Genomic DNA, 9,376 nt, shown 5'->3' with positions numbered 1-9,376 from the left:
TGGGAGTCTCCAAAACACATGAGCGCATGAAGCTGGCCTTTTTAATAGAAAAAGCCCAGCAGGAACTCATTAGCATAATTTATTTATTTGCCATACCCAACAGCAGGAACTCGTTAGCACATTAGGCTACACCCCTGACTGCACAGCTTATTTGCATATTAGGCCACACCCCCATGCTACCAGAATCCGGCCACACCCATCTTTTGCTTCTTATTCTCTTTATCTTGTTTGTTGTCAAAACCCAGGGCTTTTTTTTTTTTTTGGAGCAGGAACTCCTTTGCATGTTAGGCCACACACCCCTAATTGTAGCCAATCCTAATTAGTTTCTGCTGTTGGGTGTGGCCTATTATGCGAATGAGTTCCTGCTGGGCGTGGCCAACTTGGGAGCCAGCCGGAACTCCGTTCCTGTGCGTTCCTGCCCAAAAATAGCCCTGATAGCTGCCATATACCGAATCAGTCCTTCAGTCCATCCAGGTCAGTGTTGTCTACTCAGACTGGCAGCGGCTCTCCAGGGACTCAGGAAGAGGTCTTTCGCGACACCTACTGCCCGGTCCTTTTAACTAAACCTGTTGGGGATTGAACCTGGGACCCTTGCATGCCAAGCAAAGGCTCTACCACTGAGCCATGACCCCCCTGCCATCACTTCTATCCTACTGTGACGTTTGGGTGCATACAGTCTGCTGTAACACCAGAACAAAATTCTAGGAACCCCCCTCCCCCAATCTGGAAGACTCTGACACCTCAAGAATATCATTAATCTACAATCTAGTACTTTGCTTTGTTTTCGAGCCCTGCCTTTCCTCAAAGCAGCCGAGAGCAGGATAAGCAGGGTTCCCTCGTCCCATTTTAGCTTCACGTACCACTCTGTGTGAGGCAGGTTAGGCTGGGAGACGACAACTGACCCCGAATTGCCACGTGACTGTGGAGGATTTGAACTCGCATCTTTATAGTCATAGCCTAGCCACCGCACCACAGTGGTTTAGTCCGAATGTCTAGCGAATAAGGATTGAGAAGCAGGTGTTGGCTGGCAAAGTCAGCTTGTTTCAGAAACTAAGGTTGTGAGAATCCAACTCTCTCAGGTCCAGGGAGAAAACTCAGGTTCAACCCCCTTGGGTGCCGGCCTTTAGGTTCTTAAATTAGATGTGATCCTGTCTCCCTCTAGTGGCCAGCCTGGCTACTGCTGCCAGCCTAAGGCCTCCGAAGCACCTGGTGTAGTTTACCTGAAGGAAGGACATGTTTGTCAGGATGCTTCAAGTGTATTCTGCCCTGCCTTATCGCTTGCAAGTCATCTGGGCACATGAAGCTGCCTGATACTGAATCAGCCCATCCCAGTATTGCCTACTCTGACTGGCAGCCACTCTCCAGGCCTTGGGGGGGGGGCTTGTCTTTCACACCACCTGCTGCTTGAGATCCTATATCTGCAGATGCCGGGGACTGAACTGGTGACCTTCTGCATCCACAGCAGGTGCTTGACTGCCAAATCACAGCCTCTCCTCATCATTATGGAGCTGGATTTGTCAGGAGCCAGTGTGATACAGTGGGCAGAGTGCTGGATTTGGACCCGAGTTCAAATCCTTGTTTGCTTCAGAGGTTCTTTCTCAGGCTAGCCTACCTCATAGGGCTGTTGTGTGGATAAAATCCCTTCCTTGGAGGAAGGATGGGATACTTATATGATAAATAATAAAAGCAGTTTATGCCATCCTGGTTACATTCTGGCACGAGTATTGCAGGCATGCGAGGCATAACAACAGGAAAGCACCTCGCTGGATCAGACCAAAATTGTGTCTGATCCATTTTCCTTTTTCACACAGTGGCCAGTCAGATGCCCGGGAAGATCAGCATGTTGTAACAGAGGACAAAGCCTCCAAATGTTGCATCCCCCACCCAAAAACTAGCATTCAGAGGTTTACTAGCTCTGAAAATGGAGGTTCCATTTAGCCATCGCGGCTTACAGCCATTGATGGGGCTTTCCTCCATTTGTCGAATGCTCTTTCGAAGTCCTTTAATGCCCTTTTAAAGCCATCATCGCATTATCCTGTAGCGGTGAGTTCCACATGTTAATTATGAGGGCAAGCATATTCTTTCGAATCTACTTCCTGAATCTACTTCTCGCGCTATTCAACTCAAAACTGTGTAGAAAATACACTGTAACAAGTGAACAAAATATATAATTGTAGTCCAATCCTTTTGTATATTAGCTATTTTTGCATATTATTATTTCACTCAGTTTTGTTCTATTTGGATTATTCTTTTTGTATGTTAGTACTGCATTCTTGAAGAAGATACTCTGAAATGAAGTACATAATCCAGAACCTTTGCTGAATTCTGCAATTTCTATTGGAATATTGAGTACTGCATCTTTGAATTCTGTATACTTGAATTTTAACATTGAGTATCTCAAATACCTTTTGAATAATTGTATACTACAGACTTTGGGTTATTCGTTGTACAATATTGTTATGTGTTTTCCTTTATTAATATATTTTGTTCACTGGTTATAGCGTATTTTCTACATAGCCTTTTTTTCTATTAATGCCTGTCAACTCACACATTTAGAGACGATTCACAGGCGGGAAAGGAACAGATGCTGTTTTGTCCTCATGGTGACGGAAGTTAGGCTGAGACCGAATGGCCCAAGGCTGCCCGGTAAGCTTCACTGCTGAGCAGGATTGGAACCCATGTCTCCCCCAGCCCTGGTCTGGCTCTCTAGCCACTACACCACACTGCCTTGGCTTCAATGGAGAACCTTTCCCTCGAATGAAAATAGCATAGTGGTGAAATGCTTCAGAAGTCTGAAGGGAGGTTCCAAGAAATGATTGATTCTCCTTTGGGAACCACTGAGGGTTGCTATATCTGAATATACTTTGTGGGTGTCTCCGTGTATCTTTGAAATGTTGAATCCAGCATGATCCTTGAAAAAAATATTGAAACGGATTTATAACCAGGGGTCCGTGGAGTCAGCTGGCAGAGACGCTGACACATCCTTACAGTTCAAGGACTTTTTTACATTTGTTATTACAGATTGTTTTTTTGGAAAAACTCTACCTGTGAATTTCTACCCGTGATTAACTCTACCTGTGAATTTCTACCTGTTCATTTATTGCGTCATAGGAAAATTTGTTCCGAGTACTATACATGTCATATTTATATAATTTATTAAATCGTTGATTTTTTTGGTGTTTAAATTTGGGCATTTGTATTTTTTTTCTCATTGGCTTCAATGGAAGCAAAATCAGATGCGGCATCAGGAGCTGGCATGGCCGGGCAGGTGCCCAATCTTGTGGACCAGCAAATGCCCACTGCCAACCAGGGAGAACAGCTGCCCGAACTCACCCTATGGAGCCATGCACCCCTTCCAATTGGGAAATCACCTCAAACATGAAGTCTTGAGTCCCATTGACCCTAGCCACCCCCAATCCTGTTTGGATGCTGAACTTTCACTAAGTATTTCTCACATACCTTCATATCTACCTTTACTATCATAAGGACTAGGAACTTGGGTTTTTTTTAATGAAAGCAATGATACAGGGCCTTCCTGGCGGGGGATTTCCTCTTAGAGGGGCACTTGGCAGCCATCCACATCTGGCCTCCTGGGGAAAGGGAGGAGATGCCAAAAACTCCTGCAGGAGCAGCAGCTCGAGATACGGGATGGGCCCGAGCAGGGGTCATTTTGTAGAAAAAGAGGCTCATTAGCATAACTCATTTGCACAACTCATTTGCATATGCCACACCCCCTGACGTCACCGGAAGTGTGTCAGAAGGCAACACCCACCGCTCAGGCTCCACTGGACTGTTTTGGATTGCTAGGTATTGGGGGGACGGGGGACGTGCAGATCTGCGCTCATAGAGGAGGGAGAGCTTGTACCTGAAAGCGGGCCGGGGGGGGGGCTCTGCAACTTACCTGGCTGCTTCTTGCTCCTCGTGGCCTGACTGAGGGCTTTTGGGAGGCTGTTGGGAGCAGGGGGTGGGGTTTGTTGCATGTGCCCACCCCCTGGGCTCCTTACTGCCGGAGCTCTGCTCCTGTCCGCTCCCGCAGGAAATGACCCCTGGCCCCGAGGAAGGGGGGCTGCACACCTCTCAGCCACCTCCCCCCACCAAAGAAACAGAAGCAACCCTAAGCAAAATACCGCGGCGAAAGCACCGCTTCAGCAGAGACGGCTGACGAAGCAAACCACAATTCCGTAGGTCTAATGGGAGGTGTGGAGAGCTGCCCCGCTCGTATGTGGCTTCCGTGGAGGGACTGGCCCTTAAAGTCACTGGGGAAAGGCTCAACGGGCTGCTGCCCTGAAAGACCAGTGCGGGGGGCACAAGCAAGCTGAACCACGTGGCCCCTGGGGAGCTGCCTCTGCCAGCTCCAGAGTTGGTCTCCTGGCATTGGTCCACCTAGATTGGTATTGCCCACCCTGGCCGGCAGCCGCTAGCAAGACAGAGAGGCCTTAAATGTTTAAGATCTTTGAGTCAGGGGCATTCCTCACCCAAACGCGGCACCTTCCGGCACATGGTCTAGCACTGGCCCACCTGGTTATCCTTTGTGACTTGGACCAATGTTCCGGTTCTGTATAAGACACAACTTCTTCTTCCCCCACCAGCAGAAATGGAAAGCTACACTGTCACTGGGGGTGGGGGGGGTGGGCTGAAGGACTGCACCAACTCCGTCCAAGCAGGGGGAGATCAGCCCGGTTGCAACTGGATCGAAAGGGTGACAGGCCTCTCCCGCTCTCTGCCTTTCCCTTGCCCTTGTGTATTTTGCCTTGTTACACTCTCTTAGCCTGCAAGTGGGGCCAACCTCTTCGATGGATATCAACCGCTCTGGGAGAAAACCCGCCTCCAAAGCGGCACCTAAATTAGGGAGAAGAGAGAGGGCCTGGCTCCGAAGTCGGGGAGCTTGTCGAAATCATCAGTTGTTGTTGTTGTTGATGTTGCCGAGCGACCCTTTATTCTTTCTGGGCAAGGCCGGCCGGCCGATTTTGTGTACCTGGGCAGGAGCACAAGTATTCTCTGCGTGGATTTAACTCATCCACAAAGCCGCACAGAGAATCCATCCAGTCGAAACGGAGGACTGGAGGACAGGTTAAGACCTGCCTGTTCCAGCCCTTTCCAGTTCCCTGCCCTACCTTTCTGCTCTGCCCGGGTTAGATGGATACGGTTTGTTTTGCATAATTTTCCAATTCTGTTCCTCCTGGAGAGGGCCAAGACGTTTTACACGGCATTCAGTTTCGCTTCCCCCCACCCTTAAAAAATCCTCTTTGGCCTCTTTCCCCCTGCAGCTAAAATTCCAGGTATTCCTCACATACCTTCCAGTCTCCCTTGACTACCATAAGGACTAGGAACTTGCTTTTCTATATATGAGAGCAAGGGTTGCTGGATTCTGCACCTAACAACATGAAATGGGGGAAAGAGACATTCAGAGGTGGTTTGCCATTGCCTGCCTCCCTGTCACAACCCTGGACTTCCTTCCTTGGTGGTTCTCCAATGCTCCCTCTAAGCCGTGGAGTCTTGTAAGCAAAAAGTCTACTTTGTGAGCTCCTGGCATTAAAGTTGTGAGTGAGCGATTTGGCTGCTGCATAAGTTAGTTTGCTCTGGAGCCACCCTTCCTGAGCTAAGACAAAAAGGTGTGAGCCGGAGGTGAAAAAACTATGAGCTAGCTCACACTAACTCGGCTTAGCGGGAGCAATGGTTGTCTCCCTTCCCAGTACTAACCAGGTCCAACCCTGCTTAGCTTCCCAGCTCTGACAAGATTGGGGCTACCCAGTTCAGGGCCCTTAAAAATTAACAACATTTATTGCGGCATAAACGTTCGAGAGTCAGAACTCCCAGTAAGTTCAGATTCCTAAAAGCTTATGTTGAAATTAATTAGTTAGTGTTTCAGATGCCCTGGACTTTTGTTTCACCTTGTGGCAACAAACAGATACAGCCAGGGCTATTTTTGGGCAGGAACGTACAGGAACGGAGTTCCGGCTGGCTCCCGAGTTGGCCACACCCAGCAGGAACTCATTAGCATAATAGGCCACACCCAACAGCAGAAACTCATTAGGATTGGCTACATTAGGGGCGTGTGGCCTAACATGCAAAGGAGTTCCTGCTACAAAAAAGGCCCTGGGTTTTGACAACAAACAAGGTAAACGGAATAAGAAGCAAAAGGTGGGTGTGGCTGGATGACCACATTTCTGGTAACATGGGGTGTGTGGCCTAATATGCTAATGAGCTGTGCTGTCAAGGGTGCGGCCTAATATGCTAATGAGTGTCTGCTGTTGGGTGTGGCCTATTATGCTAATGAGTTCCTGCTGGGCTTTTTCTACAAAAAAAGCCCTGGATAAAGCTATGCCTGTTACACACCTGGTAAATGCTGTCCCTTGGCATGAAACTATGGCTTTACTGCCCCAATCCCTTTACAGATCAGCTCAAACACAGGGCGTTCTTTTTTCTATCGGGGGATTGTTCCGGAGGTGTCAAACATAAGGCCCGAGGGCCGGAAGCAGCCCATTAATAGCTCTTATGCGGCCTACAGGGAAGGGAACAGGAGAATGTTGGGGTGGATCCACTCTGATTATGGCTCCAGTAGGGGGGGAACAACCTCATCCGCGGCAGTCAAGCAGCGTGGGAGCATCTCCCTTGTGCCACACCGCTGGCTCTCCGGGCTGCCCGTGTGGTTTTTCCGCTGCACCCCCCTCCCAGCCCACGGGGGCCTTGCCGTGAGGACACACCAACTCGCAGCTTACCAGCTGCTGCCCCTTATAAAGTTTATACCTCCATTACCTGGTGTTACATTTTATGGCACACATGGCCCAGCACAAAAAAAACTGACATCTGTGTCAGATCCAGCCCTCATGAGAAATGAAGTCCACCCCTCTGACTTTCTGACTCAGCCTTCAAACTAGGGCTACCATTCGGTCTTGGTAGATTTAAGCTTGATTGTTTTTCTTGATTGATCGGGGGATGCCAATAATGATTCATATCCAAATTTATAAAAATGTAGCCGAAGACAGTGCCAGGGGTCCTTAGAAAATGTGTTCTCTTCTATCCCTCTTCCGAGATGGCCTCAATCTTTTGACATCTTTACAGATTCTCCCACTGAAACTATCTGCCCAGCATTCAACGAGTCCTCATATCAGCTCTTTGTATGTACCGCTGTCGACTCACCCTGTGAAATCTGCTTTGTGTCTCAGCGAGAAAGGCGGACTGTCAATACAGTTGTGGGCATGTGTGCAAAGGGCCATCAAGTTGCCGTGGACCTGTGGCGAGCCAATGCTCCCTCTAGGCTGTGGAGTCTTGTGAGCAAAAATTCTACTTTGTGAGCGACTGGCATTAAAGTTGTGAGCGAGCGATTTGGCCACTGCACAAGTTAGTTTGCTCTGAAGCCATCTTTCCTGAGCTAAGACAAAAACGTGTGGGCCAGAGGCTAAAAAACTGTGAGCCGGCTCACACTGACTCAGCTTAGAGGGAACACTGGACTGGCGACCCTGTGAGGTTTTCAAGGCAAGAGACTAACAGAGGTGGTCTGCCGTTGCCTGCCTCTGCATAGCAACCCTGGACTTCCTTGGTGGTCTCCCGTCCAAATACTAACCCGGCCCGACTCTGCTTAGCTTTGGAGTTCTGATGCAATCCGGCTAGCCTGGGCCACCCATGTCAGGATCAATACATTTAGTAAATGAAATTTGCTTCCAGCTATTCTTGCAGCCAAAAAAAAGGGGGGGGGGAGCCAGTGTACAATACAAGGAGCAAAAAAAGAAAACACCACTGACAGAAAATACAAGCAAATAAGCAAGTATATAATGATCAAATAAGCATAACAGCAAGTATAATATAAATCAAATAAGCATAACAGCAAGTATGATATAAATCAATTGGGCAGGGTGCAATAATAAAAGCATAATAGAAGCACAGTCTACAGTCTTTCCATGTGTCTGCTCCAGCACAGAAGCAATATCAGAGTCCAAATTGAAGTGCAAGTCATCAAATTTTCTGAGCCATAAAAAGCCCCGACGCGTAATCCGAATGCTACTTCCGAGCAGGCGGCCTAAGGATGCTTGTTTGATTTATATTATACTTGCTATTATGCTTATTTGACCATTATATACTTGCTTATTTGCTTGTATTTTCTGTCAGTGGTGTTTTCTTTTTTTTGCTCCAGCTATTCTTGAACATCTTTTTATGCAGTTATGAAGGGTTTTTAAAACTTGATTAACAAACCAAGGATGAGACTCGGAGCAGTGCTCCCTCTAAGCTGGGTCGGTGTGAGCTAGCTCACCGTTTTTTAGCCTCCGGCTCATACATTTTTTGCCTGAGCTCAGGAAGGATGGCTCCAGAGCAAACTAATTGATGCAGCAGCCAAATCGCTCGCTCACAACTTTAATGCCAGGAGCTCAGAAAGTAGAATTTTTGCTGATAGGACTCCACAGCTTAAAGGGAGCATTGACTCTTACACTTATTAGGGAGTAAATCCCATTGAACTCAGTTTACTCAGTTGTGGGGGGGCACATACAGATAGTCCGGCAGACACCAAGAGTCTGAGTAAAGGTGCGTATAATTACATTGGATATATTGGCACTGCGCTTAAAGCTGATGTTCCTGACCCAATTTCTGCCTATGAAGAAAGCAAGTAGCTCTATCTGCAGGGTGCTTTGTCTCTTGAATAGGGATTCCCATACAAATAGGAACAGAAACTTTTGAGTTTCCAGGGATGAGAGATGAAACGCCCCCCAACCAGCTGCCTGACACTCCCATCTTGGAATATTGTGCTAGGAAGAAAGTGACTCTGAGCATGTGAAGAGGGTTTCCGAAGCAAATCCTAGACCTTAGCAAGGCTCTGGCTCCAAAACGACTGAATACATGAGAGCAGAGTTATATTCTGGAGCAGACCAGACTGAAGGTATATTTGGGGATGAGCACAAAGGAGTCCACAAACCCTACAATTGGATTAAGGAAGGATTCACACCTAATAAAAAAAAATATATTTTTGGGGGGGGGGGGGGGGGGGACATATAGACAGTCTGGCAGGTAGTCCACGCCAAGCAGTGAGAATACCAGCAGCACCACTCAGTCTAGCCAAGTTAACTCAGCGATAAGACCCACGGCGTGTCGCAGGCCTTACTCTCGAGTAAGTATGCACCTGCCTGCAGGCTCCGGAAGGGGTCAGCCCGGGGAAACGTCTTCGAACCGGCGCCCTGGCCTGCGGGGGGAGTCCCTCGAGCGAGGCTCTACTCGCGAGTAAGACCCTCGGGGCCTGTACGTGTGGCGAGGGCAGCGCCAGACGGCGCTCGCCGGGGACCCGGGGCGCCGACTCCCGAGTAGAGCGGCGCGGGAGAGCCGTGGCCGCGGCGAGGCGAGGCGGCTCCCGGGCGCCTGGCGCTCCGCCTGGGGGATGTCCCCGGCCCGC

This window comes from Gekko japonicus, unplaced genomic scaffold (assembly GCF_001447785.1).
Source record: "Gekko japonicus isolate JY-2015 unplaced genomic scaffold, Gekko_japonicus_V1.1 scaffold558, whole genome shotgun sequence".
Classification (NCBI taxonomy): Eukaryota; Metazoa; Chordata; class Lepidosauria; order Squamata; family Gekkonidae; genus Gekko; species Gekko japonicus.
This window is presented reverse-complemented; position numbering follows the sequence as displayed.